This window comes from Hordeum vulgare, chromosome 6H (assembly GCF_904849725.1).
Source record: "Hordeum vulgare subsp. vulgare chromosome 6H, MorexV3_pseudomolecules_assembly, whole genome shotgun sequence".
Taxonomy (NCBI): Eukaryota; Viridiplantae; Streptophyta; class Magnoliopsida; order Poales; family Poaceae; genus Hordeum; species Hordeum vulgare.
This window is the reverse complement of record NC_058523.1, coordinates 496,421,177-496,430,695: the sequence shown is the minus strand read 5'-3', so window position 1 is coordinate 496,430,695 and position 9,519 is coordinate 496,421,177. Positions and strand designations below refer to the sequence as shown.

Here is a 9,519-nt window from a genome sequence, read left to right as displayed (position 1 = left end):
AGGAACTAAAGCATACGTTAACTCTCCATGTCAACACTGACGCCATATTGATGGCGTCGGGTGTCCACGCCAGCATGATTTTTTTTGCCACGCCATAGCTAGATTTTTATGCACTAGCGAGTATTGCCTTTAGGGGATGTTACTAATACCAATACCTCCCAATACTATTATCAAAATAACTCAGAAATTTCTAGATCCATACTTGCTACATAACTGTAAATATCTCCAAAAACATGTCCAAATAATTTAAAAAGTCTCAAATCAAAACATTGGTTATACATACAATTTATTGATTTTTTGTATTTTTAAAAATCTTATGTTCTAAACCAAATTTTTTAATGAGCAACTAAACTAGAAATAGTTGCGATCGGAATCCACTTGCGAGGACTCATCTTACCATAATCAAACTATGGATAGAACGAGTTACAACATATTATACCAATATGTGGTAATTTGTGCAACAAACCTAATGAAAATGTGTCTTGCAAAATCAACCTACAGTCGGTGATTTGTGCAACTTCCTCTTCCTTTTAGAGTGAATTGCGAAAAATCACCACATTTCAAGTTCAAATACGGACTTGCTACCACATTTCTTGGTCACTCCAGAAATCTACGGGTTTCCTAATTTTTTTATCAAGAAACACGAATGATCGATTTGGACGATTTAATCCAATTTCTGACTAAAAGGGCCCGCGTGTAAGCACTCACAAGGAATAAACCGTCAACACCGTTTAGTTAGACATGGGGTCCACCAGTCATCAGCTGACTTACAAAAGGGTCCCTAGAAAATTGCAAAAGGCACCCTAGAAACAAAATTATATTACAATGGACCTCTTGCAGAGAGGTTGTTGTGCCCATGAGCACTGTCATTGTCGGAGGGGATATATGCAATGACATAGGGGCTCGGATACCTAACTCCGACGACCACGTCGGTGGCCCCGGGCAAGGAGGGTGGCGGCATGCCAGACTTCTCTCTGATCATTGCACCAATGCAGGCTCCCTCGTCACGGCGGTCGCAACACACATGATTTCTGCTCAGCGGGCCCCAACCTATATCAGGAACCGTAGTGCCGTTGCATGCCGAAGAGCTCGGGGCACATCCCCACCGCAAGCAAGCTAAAGCCCAGCCACACCCCCAGACCTCTTGGCCCCCGCTCCAGCAACAATGTACTCACGCGTGCCAATCCGGAGAGCGACGACGGCGAGCTCATGGGCGTGATGGGATGAGGCACGGTGGCTATTCCCGACGTTGGGAGGGAGAAGAGAGGGCGTACCACATCAAGAGAGGTGGTTGGGTGACACCGGCCATCTGGTAGAAGGCGCAGGGATGGCTCGAGAGAGGTTGGGATCGTGGGATCATGGGAAGGGAGGGGAGTGTGCCTTCTGTCTAATTTAATAGCCGGAACTGTTTTCTTTGATTTCTAGTGTCACGCGAGTTTTGATAAGTGGGTCCAACTAGTCAGAATCGTCATTAAATCAGCTTCAATCGGTCATCAGAGTTTATTGAAAAAATTAGTAAGGAAATTGGTATATTTTTGTGGCGCCCAAGGAATATGATAGGAAATCCGGACTTGAACTTAAAATATTTTTTTGCAATTTACTCTCCTTTTGGTGACAACATTTGTTTGTGAAGTTCGTGAAAGCTAGGTCGTATGGTAAGAATGGTTTATATAATATTAAACTAAAATAAAACACTAAATGGAGGATTCAAGACCCAGGTCTTTCATTCTTCTAATAGCAAAAGGCCCAAAGCTAAGTCTTATGGTAAGAGTTCTTCCGCGCTTTTCAGCGAGGATCAGCCGAGAGCCGCTTCGACGGAAGTGAAGACAGCCAAGAGTGGTGCATCGCCAGCGGATGGTGGGTGTGGGACGTACGGGGAGGGATGTACTGGTGTAGGCAGCCAATGACCTGCTCTCCTTTCTCATCTCACGTTCTCTCTTCTCTCTCTGGATCTTTCTTGAGGAATAGGGAAGGAGTATAGTGGGCCTCAACTCCTGAAGATATTTCGGTGGTCCTTCGATGGTAAACCTCAGAATTTAGTACAAAAATTAAATAAAGGAAAATCAACGTGAAATAAAACATACATGTCAATTCACCATGAATTATGCGCGTCAGTGCGAGAAGAGGTATTGCCTAGCATTGCGAATGCACAGGAGGAGCTCCTCCTTAGCAGCTTTAATATAGTAGTAATGAGCAACTAAACTAGAAATAGTTGCGATCGGGATCCACTCGTGAAGACTCATGTTACCATAATCAAACTATGGATAGAACGAGTTGCAACATATCATACCAATATGTGGTATTTTGTGCAACAAACCTAATGAAAATGTGTCTTGCAAAATCAACCTACAGTCGGTGATTTGTGCAACTTCCTCTTCCTTTTAGAGTGAATTGCGAAAAATCACCACATTTCAAGTTCAAATACGGATTTGCTACCACATTTCTTGGGCACTCTAAAAATCTACGGGTTTCCTAATTTTTTTATCAAGAAACACGAATGATCGATTTGGACGGTTTAATCCAATTTCTGACTGAAAGGGCCCGCGTGTAAGCACTCACAAGGAATAAACGGTCAACACCGTTTAGTTAGACATGGGGTCCACCAGTCATCAGCTGACTTACAAAAGGGTCCCTAGAAAATTGCAAAAGGCACCCTAGAAACAAAATTATATTACAATGGACCTCTTGCAGAGAGGTTGTTGTGCCCATGAGCACTGTCATTGTCGGAGGGGATATATGCAATGACATAGGGGCTCGGATACCTAACTCCGACGACCACGTCGGTGGCCCCGGGCAAGGAGGGTGGCAGCATGCCAGACTTCTCTCTGATCATCGCACCAATGCAGGCTCCCTGGTCACGGCGGTCGCAGCACACATGATTTCTGCTCAGCGGGCCCCAACCTATATCAGGAACCATAGTTCCGTTGCATGCCGAAGAGCTCGGGGCACATCCCCACCGCATGCAAGCTAAAGCCCAGCCACACCCCAGACCTCTTGGCCATGGCCGCTCCAGCAACAATGTACTCACGCGTGCCAATCCGGAGAGCGACGACGACGAGCTCATGGGCGTGATGGGATGAGGCACGGTGGCTATTCCTGACATTGGGAGGGAGAAGAGAGGGCGTACCACATCAAGAGAGGTGGTTGGGTGACACCGGCCATCTGGTAGAAGGCGCGGGGACGGCTCGAGAGAGGTTGGGATCGTGGGATCATGGGAAGGGAGGGGAGTGTGCCTTCTGTCTAATTTAACACCCGAAACTGTTTTCTTTGATTTCTAGTGTCACGCGAGTTTTGATAAGTGGGTCCAACTAGTCAGAATCGTCATTAAATCAACTTCAATCGGTCATCAGAGTTTATTGAAAAAATTAGTAAGGAAATTGATATATTTTTGTGGCGCCCAAGGAATATGATAGGAAATCCGGACTTGAACTTAAAATATTTTTTTGCAGTTTACTCTCCTTTTGGTGACAACGTTGTTTGTGAAGTTCGTGAAAGCTAGGTCGTATGGTAAGAATGGTTTATATAATATTAAACTAAAATAAAACACTAAATGGAGGATTCAAGACCCAGGTCGTTCATTCTTCTAATAGCAAAATGCCCAAAGCTAAGTCTTATGGTAAGAGTTCTTCCGCCGCTTTTCAGCGAGGATCAGCTGAGAGCCGTTTCGACGGAAGTGAAGACAACCGAGAGTGGTGCATCGCCAGCGGATGGTGGGTGTGGGACGTACGGGGAGGGATGTACTGGTGTAGGCGGCCAATGACATGCTCTCCTTTCTCATCTCACGTTCTCTCTTCTCTCTCTGGATCTTTCTTGAGGAACAGGGAAGGAGTATAGTGGGCCTCAGCTCCTAAAGATATTTCGGTGGTCCTCCGATGGTAAACCTCAGCAGTTAGTACAAAAAATAAATAAAGGAAAATCAACGTGAAATAAAACATACGTGTCAATTCACCATGAATTATGCGCGTCAGTGCGAGAAGAGGTATTGCCTATCACAGGAGGAGCTCCTCCTTAGCAGCTTTAATATAATAGTATATTCCTGAAAGCCATCGTGCATCACTAGCTCTGAATTGAGCTTCATCGCGTCTTCGATTACCACAACTGTAAGGCCCCAATGAACCAAAAGATCTAAGAAGACCACTAATTAATTGCATCTGTACAGAGCAGAGAAGCAGTCAGCAGAGAGAATTGTGTCACGAGAGGCTAAATTTCGTGTTTTGATCTTTTTATGGAAGTTGATCGAGATCTAACCTTATTTAAAAAAACAATTCGCTATTCAATGCTTTTTCTATCGCCGTGGTTCATGACGGTAGGGTATAATAGCCTACCATCAAGATTCTTGACGGTAGGGGTGTACGTACTATCGTAAAAAATTCCCAAGTGTCAAAATTCATACCTATGGCGGTAGGATCATACATGCTATCGCAAGCCTATTTGACGGCAGGGTTCCGTCGTGCTGACGTGGATACGTTTGACACCGTCGATCTATTTTGTGTTATACCCTACCGTCATGGATTCCGACGGTAAAAAACAAGATTAGATCTCAAAACTTTTACAAACCAGAATTAGGCCTGGATCAATTTTCGTAAAAAGGCCAAAACATAAAATTTTGCCTCCACGAGACAGTCAGTTGTCTCTCTGGGTACAGACAGGACAAAAAGAAACGGACAGAAAAAAAATGATGGACGAAGTCGTAGTTCAGGGTCAGCGTTTTGACCTGAATCTTGACCTCCGACTTGGCCCAACGCTCCGCGGTGGCTTAAATCAGATGAGACCGGGCCATGGAAATTCAGCCGTGGACTAACCTTATTGCGCCGTCTGGAGAATCTGAGCGCCCCATCTTTGCTTCTGAACATTGAAAAATGAAGAAAAGAGACTAAATCTGACAATTAAATCGTGCATGAGTCATACTTTCTTCAATACCGTCCGTCAATCCAATCAAGAAAGAACAACACAAACCACAGAAGAACAAATTTATCTACTTAAATGAACAGTTCTCTTATCCCTGTTTTCACATAAGAGGGAAGAAGATAAAATATATCTGAACCGTTGATCTTATCAAATTAATAGTTTGATTGACTCTTATCTTTTTACCTTACATGTAAGAAGAGAGGGTAAGAAAGAGATGTTAAAATTTGCCATCGATCACTAGTTGTCCGTCGATCACAATTCAGCTAACAAACAAGACGTTTACAAACACTAACAAAATTTTCAAGAAGATGCTGACAAACACGATCTTCATATACTCCCTCCATCACAGTTTATAAGGCATGTACGTATACCTAGATCGTTAATTTGATCAACTTAATGAGAAGCATATATTATAAAAAATATATCATTAGAAACTTTAGATATTCTATTTTTTAATGATATAATTTTCATGTTAAACAATATATTTTATATAAATTAAATTGATGACCTAGGTATACGTGCATGTCTTATAATCTGTGACGGAGGGAGTACCAGATTTCAGCACCGATCACTGTGCCGAAATCCTGCGCAAATCCCTCCCTCCCGTCGTTGCTGGAACCAAAAATCTGACCACCGATCACTGAGCCGAACCATGTTGGGGTCGGGGGCCATCCGCCATCCCGCCCTCTGCGGATACACCCCCGCTCCCACCCGGCGAAGCCTTCACAGCGGCGGCCTCCGCCCGATCATGGTTGCCGCCGTTGCTGTCCCGGCTCCGCGCCGCAGACACCACCGTGCTGACCGGCGCACACTCTGCCCTCACCGGCGCCGCCTCTCCTGGAGAGCCGCTCGTCGCCGGGGGCACCGCCCGACTGCGCCCGTAGTGCTCCGCCTCCGCGGCTACGCTGGCGTACAAGTCGTTGCCCTCCGCGTGGTGATGGCAATCGGCGTTGGCCTCCGGGTACGGCTGATGCTGATCGAGCTGCTGCTGCATCATCAACGCCATCGTCCAATCCTGCTGCTCGCGCATCATCAACGCCATCTCCAGTTCTTGCTGCTGCATCCAGAGGTATTCCTCCAGATTTTGTTGAACCACCCGCTTCTCGAGCATCTCATCCGTCTCAGGCTGCCTCTGCATCTGCGGGGCGACCGGCGGCGGGTTCACTGCTTGTCCGGCCGGGCACGAAGGCCGCGTCATCATTGTCAGATTCTGACCGTGATTGTTGGGGGCACCAACGGGCCGGTACGGGGGCGGCCGCACCTGGCTGTTGAATGCCACCTGCCGCTGCGTCACCGGCGTCTGCCCGTTGTACGCCGCCGGCTGCCGTGTCATCATAGGCATCTGCCCGTTGTACGTCGCCGGCTGCTGCGTCCCGGGCATCTGCCCGTTGTACGCCGCCGGCTGCGGTGTCATCATGGACACCTGACCGTCATTGTTGGGTGCACCAACGGGCCGATACTGCTGCGTCAGCGGCATTTGCCCGTTGTACGCCGCCGGCTGCCGTGTCATCATCGGCATCTGCCCGTTGTACGGCCCCTGCTGCTGCGTCCCGGGCATCTGCCCGTTGTACGCCGCCGGCTGCGGTGTCATCATGGACACCTGACCGTTGTACGCCGCCTGCTGCCGCGGCACGCGCACCTGGGCGTTGTTGTATGGCACCAGTGGCAGTGGCATCGGCGCGCCAGCTTGATACCCCATGGGCTGCCCTGATCCATCGTAGTATCCCGGCATCCTGAACGGAGCTTGCATGCCGTGGTCTTGTGGTGGTGGCGGCGGCGGCGCTGGTGGCTCGATTTGCAGGCGGTTTGGATAGCGAGCCCGCTTCTTCTTCGCGGCGGCGGGGCTGCACAGATGCCGGGCCTCCGACACGGGCCTCTTGCCCGCCATTTTCTCCGAAAGGATTGGAGGAAGCTCCGCCGTCTCCTCTTCGTCGTCGCTCTCCACCTGCTCGGCGTTGCTGGGGCCTGCCTCATCGTCATCGTCGTTCCCTTTGTTTTTCGGCGCCGGGTAAATCCTGCACATCACGTACCTGTCCAACTGCATGCATCCAATCCAATCAGAATCAAAGTAATCACTTCTTTGAATCAGATTTTTTTAGTTGGGTCCATCCGTATGTCTCGGACAAATGAGAGTATGCACTTTTCTAAAAATCCATCAAGGCTTGAAGAAAAGTGTTCTATGCAAGGGTCAAATGCTTTTTAATCGGGCTCATCTATGTCCACGGAACTGAGATCTTCACATATGAAATCTCGACATGTTTTGCTAGAATTTTCTTTTAGGTCTCGACAGATTTAGCAAAGTGCAGCATTTTGCCAAATTGTCATTGATTTGTCGGCAAGATTTGTCGGCAACTAATCTTGATTTAATATGTCAAAACATGTTATATCAAAACATGTCGAGATTTAATATTTAGATTTGCGAAGTAAAACTAAAATTGTCATTGATTTGTCCGCAATAAATTCTCAAAAGAATTTGGAAGTTGTGACAATTTTGAGGGTCGCTGAAATTTTCGCCCTTTCAAAATTCTAAACTTTTACCTTGCCTACAATGACCCTGTTTGGATACTCTAACCGAGTTAGAGATTAGAGTTAGATTCTAACTCTAGACTAACCCTAAACTAACTCTAACTAAAGAGATGTTTCGATGGTATGATTAGATTGTTAATAAATGCATTTTTTCCAATCATTTGGTTCCTTTATCCAGGACTTTTTCTGACTCCCACATAACTCTAACCCAAATAAGCACCTCTTGGATGGGTTAGTTCTGTTGGGTGGCTTAGATGCATCTAACCAACTCTAACCCTCCTGTTTGGATGTTTTGGGGTTAGTTCGATCCAACATCCATAGCATAGATTAAACCTCATCATCACCGCCAGATACGGAGTATGATTTAACATTCTTGAGAAAGAAACCACATTAATTGCCGGCAAATAAAATCAGTTGTCTAGAAATCAGCTTGAAACGAATTAATTACCTTTAGCAAACAAGAAAGAAAGAGAAAAAAACAATTCGAAACGGTAATGTGGTTTGAATCTGAGAAGAAAGCTCACCGTCGGTCCGCCAGGGCCGCCGTCCTTGGGGAGCATGATCTGGTACTCCGGGACGGTGAACTCTTGCATGAGCCAGCCGGACTTCTTCTCCTTTTCCTCGCGGCCCTGGAAGTGGAAGTAGGCGAGGCCGCTCCGCCAGTACTTGGTGGTGCCGTCGCCGGCCACTTTCACCTTCACGCCTTTATCGCGCCCTCTATCCGTCTTGCCCGTCGACGCCTTCCACCGCCCGAGGAGGTCCTTGGTGTCCCGCCGCGGCCGGTCGCCGTTCTTGTACTTGCGCTCCCTCGGCGACAGGAAGTACCAGTTCCTGCCCTGGCCCCGGTCCATGTATTTGCCTGCAACCCACGGACGCAAGAAAGCAAGAAACGACCGCCAAGAACGGTCAAGAAGCCGCAGGAGATGATTCATCGGGCAGCGAAAACCGACGAGAGGACGAACGTACGTGTGAGCCCGTCCGGGTGGCACTGGTAGGCGTTGTCCTCGATGATGGCATTGTTGGGGACGTACGCCATGCCCTGGAGCTTGGGGAGCAGGTAGTACCTGATCAGCTCGTCCTCGGTCGGCGCAAACCGGAACCCCGGCGGGGGGAGGAACTGGAACAGAGCATCGCCTCCTTCTCCTCCACCGCCGTGCATCGCCTCCTCCGTTTCTGCCCCGGCGACGATCTCCTCCTCCGTGTCGCAAGCTCCGACGACGATCGTCTTCTCGCCGCCGTCCCCTTCTTCCTCTGCCATGCCGGCGAGTTGTCGAGGTGCTGGAGATTGGAAAGCAGAGGAGATAGTTTCGGTCCCGTGGCGTGCTGCAATCGATCTGCTCTTGCCTTTCTTGGCCGCGGGCTGCGTTATTGTAGTTCTACTGCATTATGTTTCTGGCGTCCGCATCAAATACAGACTCGAGTTCATTACGAACACGGATTCAGAATCAGAATAGAACACTGCGGATTGACCGATCCTCTCAGAAAGAGAATAGAATACTGGGCCGGCGCAGCACAGGCACAGGCCTTCAGCGCCTTTTTTTCTTCTTCTTTATTCACATTTTTGCATACGTTTTTGTTTTGTTTTTTTCACTTTTACTTGTATTTCGAAATATCCTGTATAGTGTATAAAAAACATATACAAAAATATATAATGTGTATGGAACAAAGTAGACATAAAAAATAAAACTTTTCAAAAATCTTAATCGTGTATTTGAATAATGTAAAACATGTATATAAAAAATGTTCATGATGCATACAAAGTATGTAAAATGTGTATTAAAAAATTAGACATCAAAACTCAATAATGTTTCTGATGTCACATGCAAAACAATGTTTCTAATGTATAAAAAATATACAATGTTGTTTATACAAGCTTTATGTAAACAAATGGTTAGCTTTGATTTTTCATATATATATAAACTATTTTGCTAATTAGTTTTTTAAGAATATCGATATTGATACGCAATCTGGAACATTTGATATGCATGTACTTACAAATTGTCGATACGCAATCTGGAACATTTGATATGCATGTACTTACAAATTGATTGTTTTTGATGGATCTTCTAATATGTTTGCAACCAA

At 46.6% G+C, this 9,519-nt stretch overlaps 1 pseudogene; it reads right to left on the bottom strand.

The window, feature by feature from the left end:
• Window positions 1-5,375: 5,375 nt before the first annotated feature.
• LOC123404702 lies at window positions 5,376-8,899 on the bottom strand (annotated as a pseudogene).
• Between the last annotated feature and the right edge of the window lie 620 nt (window positions 8,900-9,519).